General features: G+C 42.6%; 1 protein-coding gene across 1 annotated transcript in view; it reads right to left on the reverse strand.

The window, feature by feature from the left end:
- Ca5b (carbonic anhydrase 5B) overlaps positions 1-11,112 on the reverse strand; it is a 55,575-nt gene extending 44,463 nt beyond the window's left edge. Inside the window, exon 1 of the mRNA XM_004671468.3 lies at positions 10,999-11,112. The gene's annotated coding sequence lies outside the window, so the exon portion shown is untranslated. The remainder of the gene's footprint in view (positions 1-10,998) is intronic.
- Between the last annotated feature and the right edge of the window lie 4,081 nt (positions 11,113-15,193).

Raw genomic sequence — 15,193 nt, forward strand, 5'->3', positions numbered from 1 at the left:
TAACCGCTAAGTCATCTCTCCAGCCCTGCACTTTCTTTTCTTTTCTTTTCTTTTTTTTTAAAGATTTTATTTTTATTTATTAATTAGAGACAGAGAGAGGAAGAGAGAGAGTGTGTGAGAATGGACACGTCAGGCCTCTAGGCACTGCAAATGAATTCCAGGTGCACGCGCCATCATGTGCACCTGGCTTACATGGGACCTGGAGAATCGAACCGGGGCCCTTAGGCTTCACAGGCATGTGCCTTAACCACTAAGCCATCTCTCCAGCCCCTGCACTTTATTTTTTGAGAGAGTTTCATGATGTAGCACAGGCTGCCCTTGAACTTTCAATGATCCTCTTATCTCAGCCTCTGAAGTGCTGGAATTTACAGGTACATGCTGCCAGGCCAAACTTTCTTTCCATTTCTGTATTGTTAGTTCGGTGCAGCATATTCAGTTACTATTTTTTCATCTTTATTCTTCTAAAAGTGTGTGATCCCTGGAGCCACAGAACAAAAACTTTTTCTGAATATTAAACATACAGTCATCTCTTGTTACATACAGGGGATTGGTGTCCTCTCTCTGTTTTGAGCTCACTCGCTCGTTCTCTTGCTCTTCAACACACACAAACACACACACACACGAATACTAGAATATCCACATGTTCAAGGTATAAACTGGCATAGTATTTTATATGAGCTCAGAATACTACCTAATACACGTTTGTTGTTTGTTTGTTTGTTTGTTTTTGAGACAAAGTTTCAAGTAGACCAGGCTGGCCTCAAACCATAAGTTACTTAAGTAGGCCTTGAACTCCTGGTGTTCTGCCTCCATCTCCCTAGTGCTAGCTGGGATTATAGATGTGCACCACCACAGCAGTCTCCTAATACAATGTAAATAGTTATAGTATTTAAAGTTTTTTATTTATTTGCAAGCAAAGAGAGACAGAGAGAATGGGTGTGCCAGGGCCTCCAGCCACTGCAAATAAACTCCAGATGCATGCACCTCTTTGTGCATCTGGATTTACCTAGGTATTGGAGAATTGAACCTAGGTAGTTAGGCTTTGCAAGCAAGCGCCTTAACCAATGAGCTATCTCTCCAGCTCAGTTATAACATTTTAAGGAATAATGATTTTTAGAAAGTTGTCAATTTTCAGAACATAAGAAATTTTTTTAGGTAGGTCTCATGCTTGTCCAGGCTGACCTGGATATTTTTTTGTAGCCCATGTTGGCCTCAAATTCATGGTGATCCTCCTACTTCAGTCTCTCGAGTGTTGAGATTAAAGGTGTATGCCACCACAATTGGATAAATATGCAATTTTATTCTTCAAATATTTTAATGGAATCCACTGCCTGTATTTTTATTTAAAACTAATCATCTCATGCTCATAAATTAAGCAAAATGTTTTATATTTACCAATCAGTTACTTAAGGTGTACCTAATATGTGCCAAGTCACTGTTGTAGTAACTTGAGATACTTCAGTAAATGCAAATCCTTGTACAGTTCAGCTTACATTGAATGAAGACCTATTAATGTTTACAAAAAAAATAAAAGTGTGTCTATATTGCCCAAAAGATGCTTGAAATTCTCAAACCAAGCTTAAAGCCACACTTGTTTATTGTTGTACCTGCATGTTTGTGTATATACCTTTTTGGAGGGAGCACGTGTGCCAAAATATGCCTTATTTAAGACACACAAAAGTTTGACTAAAGATTTCAAGCACAGTCTGATAGGAAACTTTTTTAAATAATTTTTTGTTCATTTTTATTTATTTATTTGAGAGCGACAGACAGAAAAACAGGCAGATAGAGAGAGAATGGGTGTGCGAGGGCCTACAGCTACTGAAAATGAACTCCAGACACATGCCCCCCTTGTGCACCTGGCTTATGTGGGTCCTGGGGAGTCGAGCCTCGAACTGGGGTCCTTAGGCTTCATAGGCAAGTGCTTAACCACTAAGCTATCTCTCCAGCACCCTGATAGGAAACTTTTTAAAGACTATCTTCATACTATCTTGAGATAATAACACCTTGTTTTCACATACCTTCTTTAACTGAATTAACTGAGAAGCCTTACAGGGTTTCATAACCACGTCAATTTAGCATCTGATTCTACTTTATTTTTCACAAGTTTTTATTATGGAAAACTTCAAATTTATACAGTGAACACCCTGTGTTGGCATCTGTGGATTCAGCCAACCTGGATCAAAACTATTCAAAAGCTGGGTGTGGTGGCGCACGCCTTTAATCCCAGCACTCGGGAGGCAGAGGTAAAAGAATTGCCATGAGTTCGAGGCCACCCTGAGACTACATAGTGAATTCCAGGTCAGCCTGGGCCAAAGTGAGACTCTTCCTCGAAAAACAAAAACAAACAAACATAAAAACTATTCAAAAAGAATTACATCTGTACTGAACATGTATCATTTATTTTCAGTTGGAATACTTTAAAATATTTTTAATATTTATTTATTTGAGAGAGAGAGAGAGAAAGAGGAAGATGTGGAGATAGAATGGTCATGCCAGGGCCTCCAGCCATTGCAGACAAACTCCAGACACATGTGCTACCTTGTGCATCTGATTTACATGGGACCTGGGGAATTGAACCTGGGTCCTTAGACTTTGCAGGCCTTAACTACTAAGCCATCTATCTCTTCAGCCCTAAATATTTTTATTTATTTGTGTGTGTATGTGAGAGAAAGAGTAAGTAAGAGAGAGAGATTATGAGTGTGCCAGGGCCTTTTACCCCTGAAAATGCACTCCAGACACATGCTCCACTTTGTGCATACTGCTTTACATGGATATTGGGAAATCCAGCCTGGGCTGGCAGGCTTTTCAAGTGCCTTTAACTGCCGAGCCATCTCCCCAGCACTGAGTTTGAATAATATTCTTTTTAAAGTTAATAAGCTTTTAAATTTTTTTGGTTCTTTTTATTTATTTATTTGAGAGCAACAGACAGAGAAAGAGGCAGAGAGAGAGAGAATGGGCATGCCAGGGCCTCCAGCCACTGAAAATGAACTCCAGATGCATGCACCCCCTTGTACATCTGGCTAACGTGGGTCCTGGGGAATTGAGCCTCGAACCAGGGTACTTAAGCTTTGCAGACAAGCGCTTAACAGCTAAGCCATCTCTCCAGCCCTGAATAATATTTTTAATTTTTTAATATTTTATTTATTAGACAGAGAAAATATGAATGGTCATACCAGGGTCTCTGTCCACTGCAAATGAACTCCAGATGCATGCACCACCTCGTGTAACTGGCTTACGTGGGTACTGGGTAATCAATCCTGGATCCTTAGTCTTCACAGGCAACCACCTTAACCACTAACCCATCTATCCAGCCTTGAATAATATATTCTTATTTTTAAAAATAACAGAACTTTATAGTTGGGCTGGAGAGTTGGCTCAGTGGTTAAAGGTGCTTGCTTGAAAAACCTGGTGGTCCATATTTGATTCCCCAATACCCACGTAAAGCCAGCTGCACACAATGGCATCGGAAGTTCATGTGCAGCCGCCAGAGGCCCTGGCATAGCCACTTTCTCTCTCTCAAATAAATAAATAAAATATAAAAAATAACTTTATTACAGTCTTATTTGGAGGCCATGTTTAGCATGACTGCATAATGTATAGCTGCAGTTTGGTGGAATAAAAGGATTATATGAACTGAAGTGTTGAAGCTCAAGGCTTATAATGTGCACTTTTAAACTTATGCAAGAGTCTAGAACCAGAGGAGCAGGAAAAATATACAACACTGTACAAGAAGTTGGCTCTGTGAGTTTAAATAGTGGAAGCTATGAAGGAAGTCTCTGAACAAGCTGGTATCATACAAATGCTATAATAGTTACTATCACTCAATACCACAATGCTACCCATGGTATGAAGGCAAAAACTAAGAAAATAGAAACTTAGGATCACTGTTTTTGAGGTAGGGTCTTGCTCTAGCCCAAGCTGACCTGGAATTCACCATGTAGTCTCAGGGTGGCCTCAAACTCACAGTGATTCTCCTACCTCTGCCTCCTGAGTGCTGGGATTAAAGGCTTGTGCCACCACGCCTGGCTGGATCAATTTTAATATCAATTTTTTTTTGAGATAGGGTTTTGAGATGTATCCCAGACTGGCCTCAAACTGAGCTCCCTTCGCAGAACTAGATATAATTTTCAAAACCAATAGCATCAAATAATTGCAAGCATCTGAAATTTCTCCTGATAAAACTGATTTGACACTAAAATAAAATTTCAAAAACTTGTGCCAGGTGTAGTGGTGCACGCCTCTAATCCCAGCACTTGGGAGACAGAGGTAGAAGGATCAACATGAATTCGAGGCCATCATGAGACTATAAAGTGAATTCCAGGTTAGTCTGGGCTAGAGTGAAACCCTACCTTGAAAAAAAAATTTCTAAGTGATGTGAAAAAAAAAAAAAAAAAACTGGCCTTGACTCTACTTACTTTGCATCGACTCTCATCCCCAAACCGAAATGGTTATGAATGACTGTCTTATGGAAAGTAGTGTCCTGGGGTAAAAATGAAAAGACCATGCCCTTTCCTATCCTCCAGAGCCTGTAATCTACAAGTAAAACCCAATACTTCTGGTGTTTTTCTACCCTTTAAAAACTTGTGGTAAAATATTTATCATTTTCACCAATTGTAATTTTATAAATTTAGCAGCATTAAATATATTAATAATCTTGTATCACCATCACCTCCATCTATTCACCAACCTTGTTCATCATCTCCAATGTAAACTCTGTATTCATTATGTCATAACTCCTCCTCACTCTCATCCCTTCCTACCCTCTATTCTACTGTCTCTGTGTATTTGCCTATTCCAGGAACTTGGTTTTAGTTGAACCGCATTATTTGTCCCTCTGAAGATGGCGTATTTTACTTACCATAATTGAGCAGGTATCTGTGTGTGTGTGTGTGTGTGTGTGTGTGTGTGTGTGTGTGTGTGTGTTTTCATGCTTGTGGGTGCATGTGAATGTGTGTACATGCATAAGGAGGCCAGAGAACAACTTCAGGTATCACCTCTTTTAGAGACAGGGTTTCTTATTGACCACCAAGTAGGCAAGACTGACTACCAGTGATTCCAAGGATCCTCTTTTATATTTCCAGAACTAGGACTAGAGGTATATGCCACCATGGCCAGCATTTTTATGTGGGTTCTTGGGCTGAAGTTGGGTCCTCATGTTTACACAGCAAGAACTCTTACCCATTGAGCCATCTCCTCATTCCCAAATAGACAACTCCTTTTTGGTTTTGGGGGGTAGGGTCTCACTCTAGCCCAGGCTGACCTGGAATTCACTATGCAGTCTCAGAGTGGCCTTGAACTCATGGCGATCCTCCTAACTCTGCCTCCCAAGTGCTGGGATTACAGGCATGCATCACCAAGCCCAGCCCAAATAGGTAACTCTAAATCAAAGCTAGATACAATGGCAGCCACAGTTTAGTGCATTGAGAACACAGAGGGCAGAGGCTCTAAGTTTGAAGGTAAATGCATTTGGCATGATTCAACAGGAAGGAGAAGGGTACAGGGACGGACAGGGGAAACTTGAGGTGTGATGATAACATGAGGAGGGTAACCAGGCACTAAGGCTAGAAAGGACAGTTGAGTTTGAAATAGGCAAAACTTTGATTTATGCCAGTGTCAGGAGATATGAACAAACGAAGAACGAGACTCCTTTCTTGCTTACAGTCTACTTGGCAAGTGAGACTTGGTAACAACTTTCAAGAAATAATACCAGATACAATGTGTACTCAGCAGAACTTATATGCTAGTTCAACCTTCAAAGGGAAGGTTGTGATAAGACAAGCCCAAGAGCATGCCTGTTGGCCACAAGAACTATACAGATGAATGGCTACACATACAGCCAGAGAACAGGGTCCTGCTTATGGGTATCTTAAATTTGTTTGCACTTTGGCCTCACTCCTCACCCACTAGTCAGGAAAGCACTGAGGTGAGGCCAGCTGAGGATGAATACATGACTAAGGAGGGCATTACGCGGCCATGCCTGAGAAATGCCTCACACTTGACAGTCACACTGTCTCATAACAATGCTGAGACTGGTGGTCCATGACACCTGGCCCAGAAATAGTCCCTCCTTTTGGATCTTTAGGTTGGCTTTTAAGGACTAAGGATATGAAAGGCTATAGAGAATCTCATGCCACCCTCACTGCCTGTCACTTTCCACAAAGTGACTATCCAAAGGCCCATAAAGACCTAGAAGTCTGAACTTCTAACTGTCCCCAAGAATGCTGCTGACCTCCCTACTCTTCAGACTTTCTTCTGTGCCCAATAGAAAAATCAAAACAACAAACCCCGTGCTCACTCCAGCAACACACAATATTGAAAAAAGAATCTTAAACCTATTTTTAAATTTATTTTATTGGGGGTGGAGAGAGAAAGAGAAAGAGGAAGAATGGGCACACCCGTCACTACAAATGAATTCCAGACACATGTGCCACTTTATGCATCTGGCTTACGTGGGTATTGGGGAATTGAACCTAGGTCCTTAGTCTCTGAAGGTTAGTGCTTTAACCACTAAGCAATCTCTCCAGTCCCGTAAACCTGTTTTATTTTTTTTTGAAACAAGAGGAAAGGATGTCTTATTTTCCTTCTTATCATGCCAAGACTGCTTTAATATCTGCCATTGTATTGGCCTAGCAGATGCAGTAAAAGGTGGAGTTAGATGAGGATCTGAAATGGATTTGGGAGAACACAGATTTCCAAAAAACCTGGAAGGAAGGCTGTCAGATATCATTCCACGAGCACAGGAGGAAGCATGGATTGTTTCTAATGGCTTTGGCAGCAGGATACAGGATGGGTGGGAATGAGCAGAGTACAGCCCGACAAGCCAAGGAAGGGATTTTGTTCATCATCTTTCATTCAATCGATGCCTCTTTTTTCCTATCTTCAAGATATCAGTTGGACATTTATGAAATGCCACAAAACTGTTTTAGGATCCAGGGAAATAAGAAGGCAACCCTACTCACGTGAAGGGAGGGACACATAATAAACAGCTAGTGTAATAAATAAGCCAGATGTAGAGATGATTCAAATACTAAAATGTACAGCAAAATAAGGGGAATGGGAATGTTATATTTGGCCTCATTCAGAAGGTAACATTTGAACTAAGAACTGAACAAGACAGAGAGGCAAGAGAAGATATTTATGCAAAAAATAAGGTGGAGAATGAGTGAGGAGCATACTCAATGTCAGTGTCTGCTTTCCACATATACCCATATGCACATATGAACATGCAAACACACATGCAAAACAAAACACACAATTATCTGGGCATGGTGGTGCACACCTTTAATCCCAGTACTCAGGAGGCAGAGGTAGGAAGACTGCTGTGAGTTCAAGGCCACCCTGAGACTACAGAGTGAATTCCAGGTCAGCTTGGGCTAAAGTGAGACCGTACCTCAAAAAAAAAAAGAAAGAAAAAAAAAACTACAGCCGGGCGTGGTGGCACATGCCTTTAATCCCAGCACTCAGGAGGCAGAGGTAGGAGGATTGCCGAGAGTTCGAGGCCACCCTGAGACAGCTTAGTGAATTCTAGGTCAGCCTGAGCCAGAGTGAGACCCTACCTGGAAAAACCAAAAAAAAAAAAAAAAAAGAAAAAAAGAAAAAAGAAACCCACAAACAAACAAAACACACACTTTGAAGCCAGGTGTGGTGGTACATATCTGTAGTCTCAGCACTGAGAAGACTGAGACAGGAGGATTTCCATGAGTTCGAAGCCAGCTTTGGCTACAAAATCAAACTACACAAGCAAACAAACAAAAAATGGCCTTGGGAGGGCTAGGGGTGTAGTCAGTAGTATAGTGCTTGCCTAGCATGTGTGAGAGCTTGGATTCAATCTCTAGCCAAGCAGGAAAAAATTAAAGAGCAAGAAAAACTCATTTGAAGAGTATCTTAGAAGAGATAGGTAAGAAGGAAGATTATTTAGGTTAATCTAGGAGTTGACCTAAGGAAGTCATAGTACAAGTGGTTGGATTTTGCATATATCTTAGAGATGGAGCCTATATCATTTAAAAGAAAGGAGTTAAGAATTACTGGAATATTCTTGGCCTAAGCAACTAGGATGCAGTTGCCACAGGCACAGATAGAAAACACAGTGATGGTCTTAGACAGGAAATCAGTAGGTCAGGCTTGGGTATACAGAGTTTGAAATGAAATTTCAATAGTTCAATAGAGCAAGTACGAACCACTGAACTCGGAGGGGGCGGTAGAGATGAACAAGGTACTTTGTGTTCAAGAGGTAACCATTTTGATTCAAAAAGAAAGAGAGTAGGGTTTGCACTCAGTGAAGAGGTAGAGGACCTCATGATTCTAAAGCTGTTGGCATGCTGGTAGAATAAGAATCCCTGAACATGGAAAGAGAAGAGAAGCACAGTGCTCTCACCATCAATCAAACTGGTTTTCAGATGCCAACGGGACTGCCAAGAGAAAAGGTCTAGGAGAGGGTCAGCAACGCAGCTCTGGAATTTATAAGTGGTTATAAAGTTAGATTTCACAGGAAAATCTCTTCTTTCCAAGATGTACAGTCATACTGAGGAAGACTGACAAAAAGGAACAATTAAGGGTGCAACAGACTGAGAAAGGACAATGAATCAAGAATGAAATGGAAGGTCCCAGGAAAATCCATAAAAATAGAAACACAACTTAGCTAACACTAGGCTACCGATAATAATATTCGACGTCTTTAATGCTCAGGCCTAAGCCCATTTCCTTTTGATAAATTAAGTGTAATCATTTCTTTGACATTGGTTATTCATAAATTATTTACCAAACTCCATGATGTCCAAGCTTGTGAAGCAGTAAACAATGTTTAACCATCAAACAGCACATTCCAATAGACTACTACCAACATTACCTATTTCATGAAAAAATATGTCTGTGTTTAAGTTTGTCCATAAAGATGTACCAATGGTGGGCTGGAGATGGCTTAGCAGTTAAGCACTTGCCTGTGAAGCCTAAGGACCCTGGTTTGAAGCTAAATTCTCCAGGACCTACGTTAGCCAGATGCACAAGGTGGTGCAAGTGTCTGGAGTTCGTTTGCACTGGCTGGAGGCCCTGGTGCACCCATTCTCTCTTTCTCTGCCTCTTTCTCTATCTGTCACCCTCAAATAAATAAAATAAAATAAACCTTTTTTTTATAAAAAGATGTACCAATGGGCTCAAGGAGCCACAGGGAAGCTAAAGTTTCGATGTTTACTGTTTTCTTGGGTTTTCCTGACATGTCCTTTATCTGCTGTTTTTTTTTTTTTAATTATTTATTTATTTATTTGAGAGCGACAGACACAGAGAGAAAGACAGGTAGAGGGAGAGAGAGAGAATGGGCGCGCCAGGGCTTCCAGCCTCTGCAAACGAACTCCAGACGCGAGCGCCCCCTTGTGCATCTGGCTAACGTGGGACCTGGGGAACCGAGCCTCGAACCGGGGTCCTTAGGCTTCACAGACAAGCGCTTAACCGCTAAGCCATCTCTCCAGCCCTTATCTGCTGTTTTGCAAGCTTAAGAATGTACAGGAAAGAAAGAAGAGGTCTGAAAGCCCTTAAGGAATAGTTCATAAGTTGCACATTTATTATAAGGCAACTAGTTTGAACTCTGCCTGATTAAACTGTATCTATGCAAAACAGCAAAAAGAAAATGTACTCTGACTAAAGGTTACAATCGCATTGAAAGAAATTCCTTGTTTCTCATCAGATTGGTCATTTTCTTGCCTCCTGATTTCAAAAGGAAGCAGGCCTTTTGCAATTCCCTGAAATCTGAATTAGAGATTATGTTGCCATATCTTGATGGAGAAAGCTGAGCTTCCTCCTCTCACCCACTTCTTCCCTGGGAGCATGATCACAAATTGTCTTTAAAGAAAACAGGGCACAGAGAATGGTACCTACCCTTGCCGCTTCTGGCCTTTCAGGGAATTCTAGCCTAGGTACTGATTTTAAAAGATCCGAATCAAGGAAGAAAATCCTAAAAGGCCATAAGGCTTTTCATTTCCAACAGATTTGCAAACATTGGCCCTTCTGAGGAATATGCAGCGAAAGTTCAGAGGTAGGCAGCTTCTCTCACAGGAAAAAATGGTTCTCCCTCGTCTCTCCATCTTCCAACCCAGGTTTGAACAGCAGCGTGGATAAAAGTCAGGTTATCAGTAAACGAAGAAGCAGAAAGCAATGCGCGTTTCAGTGGCAGAGAAAGAACAAGTTTTATCCAAACTAAGGCGTGCCCTTCCACTCCTAAGACTTCTCAAAGTTTCCCAGAAAAAAAAAAAAAAAAGCACAGAAAGGAAAGGCATTGACATTAATATTAACGAGTTGCCACTAGCCTGAGGGCAGAACGATTTAACAATGAATGCCACAGAGAATGTCAGCCACCAACAATTCTGTATTTTGGAGGTACTACTCTAGGTGGGAAAGGGGCACAAAACAAAAAGGCCACAAGAGAGAGAACTGCAGAGTGCAGAAGGCACAGATTTCTCCACTGACTGTAACAATGCCTCCAAACCCTGGGGGTGCCTGTGAGCCTGTGCCCAACTCCTGGCACAGTGGGGGTGGGGTGAAGAAGAAACACGCTGCCAACGGAGGTGAGCTCCAGCTTACTGCTCCTGGGTTGCTGGAAGTGCAGCCACAGATGGGTAGCCTTGGAGCTCAAAGCCGGCTGGACTTTCTAACTTAGTTTCAACCATTTCTGGCAACAAGCCTTCCTGAGGACCTGTCCTCCGTCCCGCACAAGTTCTTCGGGACAGCAGCTGTCCCGTCGTCGAGTGCAAAGCCCCATGAAGGAGATGCCGCAGTGTGCTGAGCCCCACAGTGTTCAAGCGGGCTGGGGTGAGAACGCCGCCGCCCAGGGAGGGCCTCTCGGTCCCGGGTGCCCGCGGGAACGCTGGCCATACTTCCAAGACCAAACAGCAGTCGGGATCCGAGCCCCGGACTGGTGGGGTCCAGGGTCGCGGGGAGAGTCAGGGCCACCTCAGGGTCTGTCCGTCCTCCCCGAGGCTCCCACTCCACACGGCCGCCCATCCTCACCTGACACACCTGACCGGTTCCTCTTCGCGGGACTGAGCTCCCCGCTCGCAGGTTAGCTTCCTGGGGACCCAACACTTGAGCGCGGCCATCGAAGCCTCGCCCCCTTGGCGCCAGGCCACGCCCCCGAGTGACCACGCCTCCCACGGCCGTCCAGCTCCGCTATTTCCATTCGGACCGCCCCGGCCGCGCCCCACCAGCCCGCGCAGGCCTAAGCCGTGGGCCTTGACCACACCCCTCCCGCCTAAGCCCCGCCCCGGCCCCGCCTTCGCCCCGCCTGCCCGCTCCACGAACCTCACCTCCCTCTCTTTGCCTCTTTGCGGTCTGGCGGGGCGACGTTTGTGCTGGCCTAAAAACGTCGTTGAAAAAGTGATGTTGCAATCTTTATGAAATTCAGCTTATTTCTAAGACAAGAAGTCACTTTCTTCAGGTTTCTTCCACGTCCGAATACCATGATTTGACATGCTGAAAGAATAAGCGATTCACTAGGGGAACACATAACACATCCTTTCCAGCTAGTTTTTCACTCCTACTTAACCACGTTTCAGAACTTCAATTGTGGGTCTGAGTTTTCATATCTGCTGAACCAGAACTGTGGCTTCGTGTTTCTTCTAGCTCTTTGGCCTCGTGCCATCTTAAATGCTAAGCACACTCCTCCGTTTCCTGTTGTCTCTTCCCAATGACTTTTCCTCAGTATCCACGGCCCTCTTGCTGTCTAGTCTTGACTTCATTCCCCTTAACTGGAACTCTGGTTGCAGCTCTGAGTGCTCTGTTATGCTTGCTCCCTCATTTTACAACTCTGGGTGGAGGAAAGATGTGAAGAAGTTATGACAAGCTTTCAAATTCCCTTGTTCTCATTCTTTCAAATCACACTTAGCCACTTACCAAGTCCATGCTTCTCTGACAAATAAAACCTCAAGGAGTTTACAGTTGGAAGTTGGCTCAACTTTTATTGGGATGTAACAAAGAATGAGAAAATGAAGATATAGCAAGGTGTCATTAGGTTTTTTTTTTTTTTTTTGATCCTTTCAGCAAGAATACGAAGTATTTTTTCCATGTGTATGTGTACAGTATGTGTATGCAGTGTTGTATGTCATATGAACATGTGTGTGTGAATTTGTGCTCCCCATGTATGTGCCTGTAGACGCCAGAGAAGAATGTGAGCATATTTTTTGAGAAGGGAGTTTCTCAATCTGAAATCAGTGAACCCAGCGATCCTCCAGCCTCTGCCCATCCATATACTGCAATTACAGATGTGCATGGTCATATCCAGCTTTGTATGTGGTGCTGGGAATTTGAACTTGGTGGTTTCCTGTCAGAGAGGCTCTCATGATTATGTGTCAAGCGCTATTAAAGACTAAGCTAACTTGGGCTGGAGAGATGGCTTAGCGGTTAAGCGCTTGCCTGTGAAGCCTAAGGACCCCGGTTCGAGGCTCGGTTCCCCAGGTCCCACGTTAGCCAGATGCACAAGGGGGCGCACGCATCTGGAGTTCGTTTGCAGAGGCTGGAAGCCCTGGCGCGCCCATTCTCTCTCTCTATCTGTCTTTCTCTCTGTGTCTGTCGCTCTCAAATAAATAAAAATTTTTAAAAAAAAAAAAGACTAAGCTAACTCCTTAGCCCAGGAAGCCTTTTTTTTTAAGGTTTATTTTGGTTTCCAGATTTTTTTTAAAATTTTTTTTCACTTTATTTTTATTTATTTATTGGAGAGCAACAGATAGAGAGAGGAAGAGGCAGGTACAGAGAGAGAGAGAATGGGCGTGCCAGGGCCTCCAGCCTCTGCAAACGAACTCCAGACGCGTGCGCCCCCTTGTGTATCTGGCTAACGTGGGACCTGGGGAACCGAGCCTCGAACCAGGGTCCATAGGCTTCACAGGCAAGCTCTTAACCGCTAAGCCATCTCTCCAGCCCAAGTTTCCAGATTTTTTAAAGTTTGTTTATTTATTTATTTATTTATTTATTTATTTATTTATGTATTTATTTATTAAAGAGAGAGAGGTGAAGCTGGGCGTGGTGGTGCACGCCTTTAATCCCAGCACTCGGGAGGCAGAGGTAGGAGGATCGCCCTGAGTTTGAGGCCACCCTGAGACTACATACTGAATTCCAGGTCAGCCTGAGCTATAGTGAGACCCTACCTTGAAAAACCAAAAAAACAAAAAAGAGAGAGACAGAGAGGGAGGGAGAGAGAGACACAGAGAGAGAATGGGCGCTTCAGGGCCTCCAGCCACCTCAAACAAACACTAGACACATGCACCACCATGTGTATCTGGCTTATGTGGGACCTGGAGGATCGAACTTGGGTCCTTAGGCTTCGCAGGTATGCACCTTAACCGCCAAGCCATCTCTCCAACTCCCAGGAAGACTTTTTTAAAAATAATATTTAATCTATTACTTCATATAACAAATTTTCAGTAGATCTTCATTGAATATCTTTCTCATAAGTATAGAAAGATCGTTTCTCCCTTCACAGCCATATGATGTGCTATCTATATCTGTCTACATTTCATCTGCCAACAAAAATATTTTATCATTACATATTAATTCTTTTTAATTTTATTTATTAGAGAGAAAGAGAGGAAGATAGATAGAGACAATGGGCGTGCCAGGGTATTCACCTGCTGCAAACGAATTCCAGAGGCATGGGCCACCTTTTGCATCTGGCTTACATGGGTCCTGGGGAATTTAACCTGGGTCCTTTGGCTTTGCAGGCAAGCGCCTTATACCCTAAGCCATCCCTCCAGCCCTATTAATTCTTTTTTTATTCCCTCCCTACTTTCCATTTCTGGCTTGAAAGCAGAAATTAATCAAAATGTTCCCCTTGAAGGAACATAGAATAAAAGGACAAATTTCAACAGAACATTTGATTAAGTTCACCCTACCCTGAGAACACTGCCTCATTTATGAAATGTTTCAACTGTCAGTAATTGGGGGTTTTTTGGCCTGGAAAAAATATAACTTACAGGGACTGGAGAGATGGCTTAGTGGTTAAGGCGTTTGTCTGCAAAGCCAAAAGACCTTGGTTCGATTCCCCAGTACTGAGGTAAGCCATATACACAAGGGAGCACACGCATCTGGAGTTTGTTTGCAGTGACTAAAGGCCCTTGTGTGCCCATTCTCCCCCCCATTTCTCTCTCTCTCTCTCTCTCTCTCTCTCTCTCTCTCTCTCTCTCTCCCCCTCTCCCTCTTTCCCTCTCTCACTCTCTCAAATAAATATTAAAAAATAATAACAAAAATTGAGTCAAGGAAAGCCTGTACAAATTGCTGAATTGATTTTTTTATACAGGTACTTCTACCTTCCTAAAGCAGACAGTACTAGATGAGAGAAATTGGTGAAGAAAGGAATCAAGGAAAGGGCAATGGAAAAGTCAATATTAAATGTGTTTTCCATAGGATCCAGAACAGTTGTTAAAGGGAGGACAGAAATTTGACCCTAAGCATAGAAAATAAGAGATAGCTATCATTTTAAGGTTTCCAATGTTCATTAGATAAAGGTTTATGGGATTATTTATGAATTTTGTTAATACAGAGCCACAGTTTTTCTTGAAATTTATACCTATAGGAAATCCTATCTCTTTTTTTATTTTATTTATTTATTTATTTGACAGAGAAAGGAAGGGAGAGAGAGAAAGAGAGAAAATGGGCATGCCAGGGCCTCCAGACACTGCAGACGAACTCCAGATGCATGCACACCTTGTGCATCTGGCTAATGTGGGTTCTGGGGAAATCCAACCTGAGTTCTTTGGCTTTGCAGGCAAATGCATTATCTGCTAAGCAATCCCTCCAGCCCTAGGAAATTCTATTTCTTCATAAAGTTGATGCAATAAGTATGTGTTATAGAGTTAGAGCCAGACCCTCTCAATAGAATTTAGAGTATCTTTTCCCAGGATGGCAAATAGGCTTCCCAACTCAAAGGTCAACTCTGATTTATTTATGCTTATTGAGAAATTATAGGATATCTTTGTCCAGGCTCAGAAGAAGAAAATTTCTGTGACCAATTAGCAATGTTTTGGGTACAAGATAGGTAAGGGGTGCAAGCAGAAATCTATTTGGTAAGGTTGCTTTGCAGAAATAGAGGTCTTGAATGCCAGTCTTTTATGTAGTCACTCCAAATTGATAATCTTCACTATAGGAATTTGTTTCATTAATTAGTTTTGTACTCAGTGAATACAGTCACTTTGGTACCATTGTTAGGCTCATCCAA

Source organism: Jaculus jaculus, chromosome X (genome assembly GCF_020740685.1).
Source record: "Jaculus jaculus isolate mJacJac1 chromosome X, mJacJac1.mat.Y.cur, whole genome shotgun sequence".
NCBI classification, from domain to species: Eukaryota; Metazoa; Chordata; class Mammalia; order Rodentia; family Dipodidae; genus Jaculus; species Jaculus jaculus.